This window comes from Polyodon spathula, chromosome 1 (genome assembly GCF_017654505.1).
Source record: "Polyodon spathula isolate WHYD16114869_AA chromosome 1, ASM1765450v1, whole genome shotgun sequence".
Classification (NCBI taxonomy): domain Eukaryota; kingdom Metazoa; phylum Chordata; class Actinopteri; order Acipenseriformes; family Polyodontidae; genus Polyodon; species Polyodon spathula.
In genome coordinates, this window is record NC_054534.1 from 66,353,632 (window position 1) to 66,367,094 (window position 13,463).

At 35.8% G+C, this 13,463-nt stretch overlaps 1 protein-coding gene across 1 annotated transcript in view; it reads left to right on the plus strand.

The window, feature by feature from the left end:
* Positions 1-10,283: 10,283 nt before the first annotated feature.
* The window catches only part of smad1 (SMAD family member 1), a 23,132-nt gene continuing 19,952 nt past the window's right edge, over positions 10,284-13,463 (plus strand). Inside the window, exon 1 of the mRNA XM_041260093.1 lies at positions 10,284-10,381. The gene's annotated coding sequence lies outside the window, so the exon portion shown is untranslated. The remainder of the gene's footprint in view (positions 10,382-13,463) is intronic.

The following is a 13,463-nucleotide window of genomic DNA, read 5'->3' on the forward strand; positions in this document are numbered from 1 at the left end:
GACAAAATTAACATAGCAAACACAGGGCTGCAGTTTCTTAAAGTGTTTGTTTGTTCTAAGATACCTGCCAATATTTTTTTTACAGAAGTAAAAAGATCAAGACTCCTGCGAGCAGAAGATCCATAAGAAGTTTACAAGTGTTTCAAATTGATAGCACAAGGTGAGCTACACTAACTGACCACGAGATGGCACTGCAGCTTCACATTTACAGAATTAGAGTTTTGCCCAATGGTACGTTTTCGAAAATATAATTTCGAAGTCCAGGAGCAGCAGAGCAAAAACATTAATTAAATGACGCTTTTGGATGCTGTCTCTGAATATAATATTCTTTTATTTATAAAGCTACAAACAATATTTTTTGATAGTAGAGAGGATATTAATTTAATTAATATGTTTATACAAAACATTTTTAAAAGCAACAAACGCGTATATAGTCATTTCAATATGCATTTTGACATATTTCCTCAAAACTAACAGCAAGTCTCCCAAAAAAAAAAAAAAAAAAAACGAAATTGCTATAATTAATGTTAAATGGGAGACACCCTTTGCTTTAATATCTTGTCAGATTCCACCTCTATGCCATATTAATATTGACTAGCCCCATCAATATTAGGACATTATCCTTTGTGTTGCCATTGTTGGTAATGGTGTGATCTGTTAATGGTTCCTATAGGATTTCTTCAGGGTAATACAATGTGATTTTCCTGTAATTTTTGTATTTGCTGTTTCTTTTACCTCACTCTAGCCTAGAACTATATACAGTGCCTATAATAAGTATTCACCCCCTTGGAAGTTTTCACAGTTTGTTGTGTTACAACCTGAAATCTTGATGCATTTAAATGGTATTTTTTTCCCTTTGATTTACACAACCTACCCAACACTTTGAAGAGGCAAGAGAATTTCTATTGTGAAACAACAGTTAATAAAAAATAAAAAAATGAAATGTCTTGGTTAGATAAGTATTAACCCCGAGTCAATACTTGGTAGAACCACCTTTGGCAGCAATTACAGCTGTGAGTCTTTTGGGGTAAGTCTCTACCAGGTTTGCACATCTGGATTGTGCAATATTCGTTCATTCTTCTTGGCAAAATTGTTCAAGCTCTGTCAAGTTGGATGGGGATCATTGGTGGGCAGCAATCTTCAAGTCTTGCCACAGATTCTCAATCGGATTCAAGTCCGGGCTTTGACTGGGCCACTCTGGACATTCACTTTCTTGTTTTTAAGCCACTTTTTTAAGCCAAAATACATGGTTGCTGTTACATACATGTGTTTCTTTCAAAACTGCACATTTTAGACATATATGGTGAACATTTGTTTGTAACATCCACTTTACCCCACAATCTTTGTTTCTTGCTATGCTGTGAATTGTTTAACAACACCAATTAAACCTCCACATAGGTCTTAAAATACTATTTCATAAGACCTGGAGCGGAATGGCTCAAATCCATGGGCCATAGCCTGAAACACCATCTGAGGAAAGCCCACCAACATGGGGCAAGGAATAATATTCTAAGCAACGTGAACAGATGGTTGAGCTGACTAAATGTATTGAACAGTGCATTTTAGACCTTCAAGGCATTCCCATTGCAATAATAACAATGCTGCTTCCAGAAGAAGCTTGGCACAGTAGCTCTCCATAACATATTGGTGATCTGAAAGCTGAGTGCCAGAGTACAGAAGAGCTGCTGAGCCCACCAAGACAGAGAGGCTGAGGGTGTATTGTGATAACCACTTACAATGACAAAGTAGACATTATGAGGACTCTTGATGCGCACTAAAGAATCTTTAATACTGAAATGGTTTACAATAGGGATGTAGAAAAAATCTAAAAATTACATTTTAATGTTTCTCTCTAAAGAGGAACCAAATAATATATTTGTGTTGCTTTGTGCATGTGAGTACTTAGTGGAAACTGTCAACTACTTTTTTCAACCTCTACAACACTAAAACGATTGTAGACACTTTGTATACAATCCCTATCTCCAATTCAATATTACCCCTATAATGCCAATTTCTGTATCGCTATGATACATTGCTCAGCCACCCTTCCATGTTATTATTTTTTTTAACTCCAGCCTCAGAAGTCAGCATTTTTCATATGCATTACATTGTGTTGCCGGACGGGAGAGGATTGTTTTGTACAAGAAACAGAATCTAGTTACATAAATAAAGCAGCTTTTCTCCTTTAAAAAATGCTTGCGAATTACAGGGGTAAGCATTATAAATGGACATGGAGCACCCTGATTTTTTAATAGATGTACTGCTGATACAGTATGTAAATAATAAGCTGATTGCTATAATATGTACAGTACAACAGGTTTTGTGACGTATGCTTGAAAAGCAGCAAATGAAACAGTAAATGTGTTCCAATTACCGATTATTTCTAAAGTGACAAATGACAAACTGTAACTTGTACGTCATACAATATTGTCTTTCTTTAGTTCCCAAGTGAGTTTAGCATTTTTTTTTTTTATTGTATTACTTTGATATTTTTTAGATTCAGTTAGAATACAGTCTATACACTGTATGTATTTATATAGTCACCACCACTAATGGGAAGGGATCTATTTTTTGCCTTCAGCTGTGTTGACAACACTATGAAGGAAAAGGTGATGTAATGATCCTATCACTTACAGTATTCTCTCCATGAAGTGTAATTCTCTAGAGCCTGATGATCTCACCAGCTAGCATTAGAACCACATCTGTAAGATATAACATGCTGCTGACAGTGTGCATATTAGAACAATAGCTGCATTTTTTTTTCCAAAACTGCCACCACTTGGGTAAGTACTGTACTTTCTACACAATTGCTAATGGCCAGCTGACTCCTTGTTTCGTGCTATATGTGTGTGTGTGTGTGTGTGTGTGTGTGTTTGTTTTCTCTTTATTTCAACTGTAATACAAGCTTTACATTCTTGTTATTGCTATTCCTCCATTAAGTCACCTACCAGATATATGGTTGTGTTGCTCTGTTCAAATACAGCCAATGAAATCTCCCATGTATGTGCACACCCTCAGCTTGTGTGTGTTTTGTGCAAGATGTTAGAACAGCATGGCTGTGCATTTTTATGGGTGGTTGTGGGTGCATGAACCAATAAAGGGTTTTTACTCTATAATTAATATACTATGATAACTGGCTCCTAAAATTAACCAGTTACATAGTTCTGATTACATTCTTATAGAAGCAATACAACAGATGAGATCCTCTGACAGGCATATAGTAGAGGCGTACATACATCTCTGTCTTACATTTTTGCACAGATTTGGATAAGTATCAGAATCTGGGGATATACGGAGGCGTCTGTCTGTATGTCACACTTACAGTTTATTTTTTTATCACGAGAACTGCTTCTCAAATTGTGATTTAAGTTTTTGCACTTTTCAAATTGTGATTTAAGTTTTTCTGCAATGGTGTATAATAGGTTTTACTTGACAGCAACTTCCTCTAATGCTATTAAGGTAAAAAAAAAAAAAAGAAAAAAGGGGGGACAATTTTTGCACACAGATTTTTTGCTGTTCTCTTCAACGACTAATGTAGATATTTTGAAGTGAATCATAATATTTTCTAGGAATAATAACATGGCAGTATGCAAAGAATAGGTTAACAATGTTATATAACTAATAATATTATGTTGTTTCTAAAATAATTTAAATAATTCAGTTAATGAAAACTGCAAAAATGCCAGTATGCAGCAGCAAGACGTTAGATAGAATATCTATATTACTATATCAGTGTCAAGAAATATATTGGTTTATGTGTTCACAGTAGTTGTTAGAAAGTAATACAAAAAAAAAAAACCCAAAACAATAAAATTATACAATTACTATTGTTTTGGAAGAATAACACATTACTTCACTGCTTATAAAAATAAAAAAACAGCATAACCTGCAAACAACTTAAAGATGCAAACAAGTTTTCTCACAGGAGATTTTGAGAAACCTAAACAACTATCTGTCTCTTCTTTGCCTACAGGGTTTTTACACTGCAGACAAATCTGAACTTTTTTTGTGCATTACAAATTTATAATTATACATTTATAAATATAAATAAATAAAATCCCTCTGATAAAGGGTGTTTCAGACGGTAATGCACAAAAAAAAAAAAATAGTGCTGCAGACTTTTGAGATGAGTTCTTATGAAGTTCAGATTTAGGAATATATAACTTCAAGGCATATATATTAAGTGTACATGAACACACAAGGCCTCACCTGCAACCAAGATATTCTGTTAGCATCTTGTACATTAGATAAATGGTAAGGGGTCTTGGTAGTGGGAGCAGTGTTTCTAGGCTGGCTGTTTGTGGTGAAACAAATTTGCAAATACAGATATTGAATATCCCAAATTAAAGCATGCTCACTGTTTTCCACAATTAAAACAACTGGTAAGTTAAAAAATGAAATAGGGAGATGCAGATTATAACCATAGAAAACATAGTGTCTGGGAGTATAATTTAGATGTATCAGGATAGTGTTAGGCCTGTATGCTGATATGCTGCCTTTTGACTCAGGGGTATGCATGTGCCTTCTGGGTGGTGAACACCTGCTGAGAGAACAAGGGAGTAAAGAGATCTCTTACTGCTGATAACTGTTGTTATAATATATCCCCTGCTGTGAAACAAAAACAGCACTTGCAATCCCTTATAAAAGTACAGACGCAGTATGTTTTACTCATGCGTTTACTATCCATCGCCATGGTAAGCCATATTTTTACTGTGCTTAACCATTACATTACTTCACTATGTTTTTACCAAGGACAACCACAGTAAACTATAGTAATGGCTCTCTAGCAGAGGACACAGCACACTGACAGGCAGCGTCTGTTTGCCTGCCCCTGGAATTCGCACCTTACTGATGTCCGATATTCCTGATAGCTTAAAAAAAGTTATCTACAACGCCCCTTTATATGCAAGGCTTGAATACAGGTATAACTCTAAAACAATAACCCTAACGTGCACACAAAATACTGTAAATCAATTTAAGGTCCTATTAACTTCCCAATGCAACTGCTAAGACTGAAACGTTATAGAATGAAAGGCTGACTTATTAAATACAAGTTGTTATGGACAATTAAAAAAACAACGACAATAAATACTATTTTAATAACATCACAGTCGTACAGGCTCGTTTCTAAAGTAGCTTCTTCTAAACACAGTGGTCTGCTCCGCTACCGGTCCGCTCTATTTCCTCACTCGCGCTGCTTTCCCAGATTTCCAGATTTCACATTCACGTGCAGCGAGCTCGCGCCTCACTCAGACATTCTGTCGCCAGCCGCGTGACGTCACCCGTGCTGGTGGTTCCAAAGTTTCCCTCCGCCGGCAGAGGTTTGTGCATAAACTAGTCCCCGGAAGGCAGTTGTAGTGAAATTGACAGTTAAATTGGCAAACTGGAATCGAGCTTCTGCTTTCTAAACTGGACAATTTTGTCACACATATTTTACATATAATCCCGTTCTAAATAAAACAGTAAAGCTTTCATTTTAAGTTGTCAACAAAACCTAGGGAATTAAAGTATGTTTGCTTACATTTAAGTATTCTGAATAATGTCAATGGTTGACTAAAATAGTTTGCATACCGAAGTGTACCATCCCAAATTCAACCATACCAGGAAAATTTAAAATAGCCTTTCCGTTTTGCTATTTTATTGAATTGTAGTTAGACTGAAAACAAAAGCTATCCACCACCTTGTTACCACAAGACTTGCGTTAGAAATCTGATATAAAAGTATATCACCGAATTCTGAAACCGAAACGCAGTATTTTTAGACTAGAACGATTACAGAACTGCAGTGTAGTTATACAGTGTGGAAAATGCGAATTACTATCGCAAACTGGAATTTGAAGCTTCAGTGAACTGAATATGTGCGAGGGCTTGGATTGGTTGTCAGTAATCTAACATGTTCTGCAATTGCACGGTAGAAAATGCTCAGTTTCTGGCTAGTGATATACTATACTGAACGAGTTTTTAAAATACAGAGGGCAGGTTTATCAGACATCAGTAAAGGGGTAGCTGCCGGTTTATTTCGTTTCTTTTAAGTACCGTACACCACTGGATCCGTATTTAATTTTGTGACTTTTGTTTGTTTTTGAGAAACAGTCAATATTACTCTTTCTGCTAGCATTATATTTGTCACTGTGGATAGGATGATCTCGCTGCTGCTGCTAGGAGCTGCACAAAACAAAATTTAAATTTAACTACCCATTTTTCTTTCTGTAAACTTGAGGCCAATATAAAATATATTGTATCTTTCTGCATTCTTGATGGGTGTTTCTTACTGACAGTAGTGAAATAATGTGCCAAATAATGTGGTTTACTACTTAACTAATAATCTATGACTTTTTTTTTTTTCTCAATTAAATGCATTATTATTTTTTAAACTGATTTAGGCTGTCAATCAATAACTTTTTTAATTTAAATTTTAGTACTTTAAATTTAGTACTTACTTTGATAAATTTGATTTAATTTCTGTAACAGTAAAAACTTCAATGTGGTTAATCAATTAGTCTTTAATAGATAAAGCATTCAAAATGCTGTTTTAGAATGGATTTTCTAGGAGTAGAGTGGTGGTTCTGGGTTTTCACTCTCCAAGGCCCTGAGGGTCTAGTAGGCAAGGTTGTCTCTGGTGTTTTGGAAAGTCCTGTAGACATTTCTTTGAAATCAATACCCTGACAGCTTGGATGCACAGAATCTTCTTTATAGTCTGAAAACTGTACATTTGATTTAAAAATATAAAAAGGAGTATGGCTGTAAGTCATTGATTTTTGAGAGTAGGCAAAACGGTAATTATATATATACACACACACACACACACACACACACACACACACACACACACACACACACACACATTTATTTGGTTGTCTGCGCTTATATGAGGAAGTTTATTTTTTTTACATTTCTTAACTGATAAATGCACGGTGCACTATGAGACTGCAATACTATTTAAATGCTTCAAATATCTCCAGAGGCAAATTTGTAGGAATGCCAACTCTTGAATGTAAATTTTATGTTACAAGGCTGCAAAGTCTAGACACATAACATTACACGTTTTTAAAGTGAGAAATGTTGCAATTATTTACCAGTTTCTAGAAAAAGAAAGACTTGCATAACACAACTACAATAAATTATTAATAGAACTGTTACTAATAAATGTGACATTCACAAGATAAAGTAAAACTAGCTCAATTGAGCAATTGTGGACATTTCACTTTAAAAACAGCTGGCTTTTCTATGCTTTTGAAACTATTTAAGTATTTAATTTAACAATTTTCGCTGTACTTTGTAATTATAAGAAAACTATATATATATATATATATATATATATATATATATATAGATAGACACACACATGTGTTTTTGTGGAAATTAAAGCTAATTAGACTGTTCTTTTTATGTCCTATAAATTGCTATTAACAAGAGGCAGCAGATAAAAATAGTATGAACTGGATTTATTTCTGTTTTTATTCATTGATGTATTTAATTATTGTTGGTTAATTCTAGTACTTTTCTGAAAAGCATTGACCTCCTGGTTTAAGGTAATCCCTTAGTCACTGTTTCTTTTATTGAATAGGGTTGCTTGCTGTGTTTGGACGTAATTACGACTGAGTCATTGTAGAGGCTGTTTATAATCTGGATTGTAATTGTGTTGAACTAATCACAAACAGGGATGACTCTTTGAGTCTCTAAATAGTGTCGGCAGACACCCGCTAAGCATGATACTCTCTGGATAATCCCACGCACTTGATAGACAAGGCTTAAACAATGAAAAAAAGCCAGTTGTAAAATTGGCCTGGGTTAGGGTCACCCAGGAGGAAGTGTTAAATCCTGCTAAGTTAAATTAAGTCAGCCTGCACTTCCATCAACTATTGCTACAAATGAATATATGCAGAAAACAGGGGTGTTACACTTGCATGCCAAACACCTCTATAGATTTTAATGAGCAATCCATCCCAGTGCAGGTATGCTCCAAATATACTCTTACTCCCAACGCAGAATGTGCTTGTTATTTTACCCCAAATAATTGGTTTCTCACAAGGGTGCTCCCTTGGCTGGTACCAGTTGATATTAAGAAATACTGAAATATTTAATGAGCAAGGATTCAAAGATTAGAGTGGAGTGCTTCAGGAGCCAAAGCAACCCTCCTCTGTTATCAAGACGTTGTGTCTCATTATAACTGGGGTTTAGGATTAAATTCCATCATATTCAGGAAAAGATTCAATTATTCTTTCTTGAAACCATTTCTATATCTCAATGTCCTGCCATGGCACCGTCAATATGTCCATCATGGGCAGCCAGAGAGACACTGATTTATGTGCAAAAGTAATGTATTAAATAAGTTTTAAAAAATGCAAAAGCTACAAGGATCCAGTAATTGTATCACCTATCCTTAACAGCATATGCATATCTGCCATAACATCACAGTGGAAGTTAAGGGGTGATATCCATGTATAACCAGGTAGATAGGAATGGGGTGATAGTTACACTATTTAATGGAATCATTCCTTCTGTCCATATAGTGTGTGTGCTGCTGAGGTATTTGTTTGTGTTCTAATGCAGACAAAAATATGCTACTCAAAAGTGAAGGTCTAATTCAAGCTGTAAACAAACATACCAGGATGAGGGTTGTTTTTGTTGTGGCTCACTTGCAGCTCCAGTCTGAAGGTTTGACTCCTGGTAATCTTCACGTGTTGCTGTAGACCTTCACAGTCTTAGTAAACTGACTGTAACGACACCTTAAGTTGTTAAGAGCATTAGACTCTGGAGACATGTGGAGGGAGCAGTCTTTCTTTCTGGCCATATGTATGCCACACTTACATTTTTATTGGCTATTCCAGAAACTAATAGTTACGTCTTCCCTTTTTCTTACAGCGCTGTGACTTTTAAAACTAAATCTATGTGAGTCAGTGTAATGAAGCAGTACCATGTCTGCTTTTATTGGCTCAGGTAAGACAACGTGTTATATCTGCCTGGGCACAGTCTGTTTTAATTTCAATCATGCTGGGGTGAAAATATGCTCAGTAGACTCGGTGCTGTTTTTTTTGCAGATCTTCTGACCTGAATTTCGGACTTATTATTTAATAGAACCAGTATTTAAACAGCCTTCCCTTCTTTATATTACTAAATTAAGCATCCCAGTATGGGGCTGCATGTTAACATTCGGGCCCTCTCTTACCCATACCCCTGATCTTTAAAAAATAAAACAGTTTTATTAAAGTGATCCCTTGTAAGCTTGTACTGTGATGTGGATCGGCTGAGAGGGATGTGATGATTTTCTGGTGCATAAAGCGCATTCCAACATTGGAGCTGACGATATGAATGGGCCATTCTGAGAGGACCTTGGAGTCAGTCCCCCTGCTGACGAGTTGATGATCTCATCTAAAGACCTTCTCCTCTTAATATGCCTGATAAACCATGCAGGGTATTCTGCTGGAGTATGGCCAGTTTATCCCCAAGTGGCAATTGAACTTGCAACCTTGTGGTCCATTGGTAGGTGAGTTACTTGCTGTCCCTAGCCACCAGCAACACCTTATGTAAATGCTTATTGATTTTAATGTGGTTTCTTATTGCATTCAATCCAAACTTTGGAGTACAGTTATTTTTATTATCATTTTCTTTTTTTTTTCTTTTTTTTTTTTTTACCTGTTTTCAAATAATGAAATTTGAGCTGGTGTCTTTTATAAAAAAAAAACAAACAAACAACAACAACAAAAAAAAAAACATTTGTTTTCTACAAAAGGAGAATACATTTAAAAAACGATTGTAGTATACATTTGTAATTACTTCTCTGTGCATTAAAAAAATGTAAAGCTAGAAAACCAGAACCTAATTACTGAGCTGATGTCATAGTCCCTACATCTTTATTATATTATAAAAGGTTATGCTTATTAACACTGTAGGAATAGGCGTAATGCACTTACAGAACCACAGTGTGTGCATCTACTTATTCACAAATTCAGTGTAATATATATATATATATATATATATATATATAGACACACAAACACACCAATAGTTGCTGAAAGGATGATCCTTATTATTTTGAGACATCCACCATTTAACACACCTACACGAAAAAACTCTACAGGATTGAACTATATCTGGGGGTTATAGCATTTTCTACTCTGGTATAGTGTGACTAGGAGGCTAGATTTTTGCTAGATTTGTATTGAGATGCGCGACTGTAGCTCTTCATAAGTGACCTGGATTGGTTGTTTTGAGACAACCCCTATCTTTATCGCCGCGGTGTGATACTGAGCACAGCATTGAGGGTGCGGCGGCTCCCGACTCGCTGACGCCAGGGAGATCAGATCAATCCAGGCAGCTGTGGAGAGGCGAGCTGGGAGGAAAGTGGTGAAAAGAAAAGAAAAGAAAAGAAAAGAAAAGAGGTAACTTTACTTAAAAAAAAAAAAAAAAAAATACACGAATAACACAGACATTGCCACAAATTCAACTATTAGTTTGAACCGGTGGATTATTTCATATTCAGTTGTTTGCTTTTTGCATGCTGTGTTTTCTTTAGTCAAGTTCGTAAACTTTGGGGTTTTTTAAATAAGTTTTTCCTCCTTTTCCAGCCAGCATGATGGCGTCTAAAGTGAGAAGAAAGTCAGGATTTTGCCCACTTATTTTAGAACTTTAAACTCAGTTATGTGATTCTTTTAAACTGTTTGGCAGTAAACCGATTTCGCAGCGTACGCTTTGAGTATGACATCGGTTTATGTGTTATTTGATTCAAGCGACTGCATTTAAGTAACTTCGTTTTGTTTTACTACTAGTTCATGAAACACCCACAAACTTGAAACTTCGATTAAATTGTATCGTTCATTGTTCGTTGAGGGGTCGTTTTACCCCCCCCCCCCCCCCCCCCCCCCCCCTCCCCCCCCACCCCCCGAAAGAAGAATTAAAAAATAACAAACATAACTGACTGAAGGAACAACAGATTTTAAGAAAGACGATATATGGAACTACGTATATGATTCAGCTTGTTGATTCTTTAATATTGGCATTTTTTTCTTCAAAAATGTATAATGCTGCGCAAATTTGATATGTAGTTTTTGTTATAAATCACAGCAGTTCTCTCCGCTTCATTTCTTTAAAACGCACCCAGTCTTGTGCTGTGTTTGTGTATAGAGAGGTTTGTCATTCTTTTTTCGTTTCTCCACATTAACTTTTGAAGACGGTCATCCTTATTTTAATTTTGAATTGCAAAGTTGAAACCAGAAATTTGGATTCCCTTTTAAAATGCGACGTCTAATGTATACAACAACTTGGGCAGTAATTTAGATTTTTTTTGTTTTGTTTAATGAAATGCAGCTATATTATCCTCAAAATAAAGTGAAAATTAAAATACTAACATGCATTTTAGATTTGCTAGAACGTTTACATGTTTTTGTCACAAATGGAGAACAATCAAAGGTAAACAGTATTAATAAAAATAAAAACCGCTGGTTGTCTGATACAGTTTAAGGCGGCGGTGGACAATGTGTTACATGCGGGTTGTTTCTAGAATTTGGTAAATTGCGATAGGGATGAAATGCACGGTGTGTATCTATCTGTACGTGATGTGAAGGCTGATGGACCGACCCACAGCACAGTCTAGCACAAAACCTTCTGACAGCAAGCTGTTTGAGGCAGGATCATATTACTCAAAGGACAGAAATTTGTCCTTGCTTTGAATTTTTTTTCTCCTACATTTCTGACATTGTTACTTTGTATAACATGTCCCTTTGATCTCGAAATGCTATAGAAAACTGATTTGGGAGCAAAGCTGACTTACAAATTATATATATATATATATATATATATATATATATATATATATATATATATATATATATATACACATATACACACACACACACACACACACACACTACCGGTCAAAAGTTTTAGAACACCCCCATTTTTCCAGTTTTTATTGAAATTTAAGCAGTTCAAGTCCAGTGAATAACCTGAAATGGTACAAAGGTAAGCGGTAAACTGCCAGAGGTTAAAAAAACAAAGTTTGGGTTACCAAAAACTGAAAAATAATGTACATTTCAGAGTTATACAAAAAGGCCTTTTTCAGGGAACAAGTAATGGGTTAACAACTTACAGCTGTTCTGCAGCAATGGAAGTAAATTAAGCCTTGAAAGTTGATGCTAACAATTCCTACAGGTGTCCCAACTTTTGTTGATTACTTACAAACCCTCTGTCTGTATAAAAGCAGTGTTGGAACAGACTGTGTTACTACACCCTCTTAAGCATTATTTGGATAGTATTGTACTGCAGGAAGTAGTATATTGCTATCATAATGGTGAGAAAAAGACAATTAACAAAGGAAGACAGACAGACCATTATAACCCTTAAAAGTGTAGGTCTTTCCTTTAGAGAAATCGCAAAGAAAGCCAAGGTGTCAGTGAGTACAGTTTCCTACACCATCAAAAGGCACTTGGAAACTGGAGGAAACTCAGACAGGAAGAGGTCTGGCAGACCCAAAGCCACAACAGAATCAGAAAACAAGTTTCTGAGAGTCAACAGCTTGCGTGATGGGTGGCTCACAGGACAACAGCTTAACACTGGTCGAAGTAAGCAAGTCTCAGTTTCAACTGTGAAGAGAAGACTTCGAACTGCATGTTTGACAGGTCAAGTGGCAGTAAGAAAGCCATTGCTAAGATGGCAAAATAAGAAAAAGAGGCTTGCCTGGGCCATGAAGCACCGCCTGTGGATTACTGATGACTGGAAGAAGGTCTTATGGACTGATGAATCAAAATTTGAAATCTTCGGTTCATCACGCAGGGTTTTTGTATGCCGTAGAGTAGGTGAAAGGATGGTTCCTTGGTGTGTGACGCCAACTGTCAAACATAGAGGAGGAAGCGTGATGGTCTGGGGCTCTTTTGCTGGATCCAGAGTCGACTTACACAGAGTGAGTGGCTCCCAGAACCAAAACGGCTACCACAGCATTTTGCAGCGACATGCAATACCCTCTGTTCGGATGTTATATCTGCTACTTTGAGTCAAAAATTTAGATTAAATTTTGTTAAACAAAACTATTCCATGATTTCTTTTTTATCTCCAATTGTTTATTTGTTCTATGCTTTAATTTCAGAGTACATTGAGACATTAAACTACGTAAATTTCAATAAAAACTGGAAAAGTGGAGGTGTTCTAAAACTTTTGACCAGTTGTGTGTGTGTGTGTGTGTGTGTGTGTGTATATAATATATAAACAAATTTGGTTGGGTTACATTGATTTCCAAATGATAGGAGTCACATTAGTTCCCCCACCATAGTTAAAAAACAGAACTATAATTGGAAGTTTATTAGAACATATTTCCAAAATTAATTATCTATCAACTATTTGTTGGTACAAAACTTAAACAAAAAAGGACCAAATGAAAATGATTGAATGAACTTATGAATACCCCCCCCCCCCCTTTTTTTTTAAATATTTGTTTATGATTAACTAATTGTGTCCATGAGGCTTAAGATC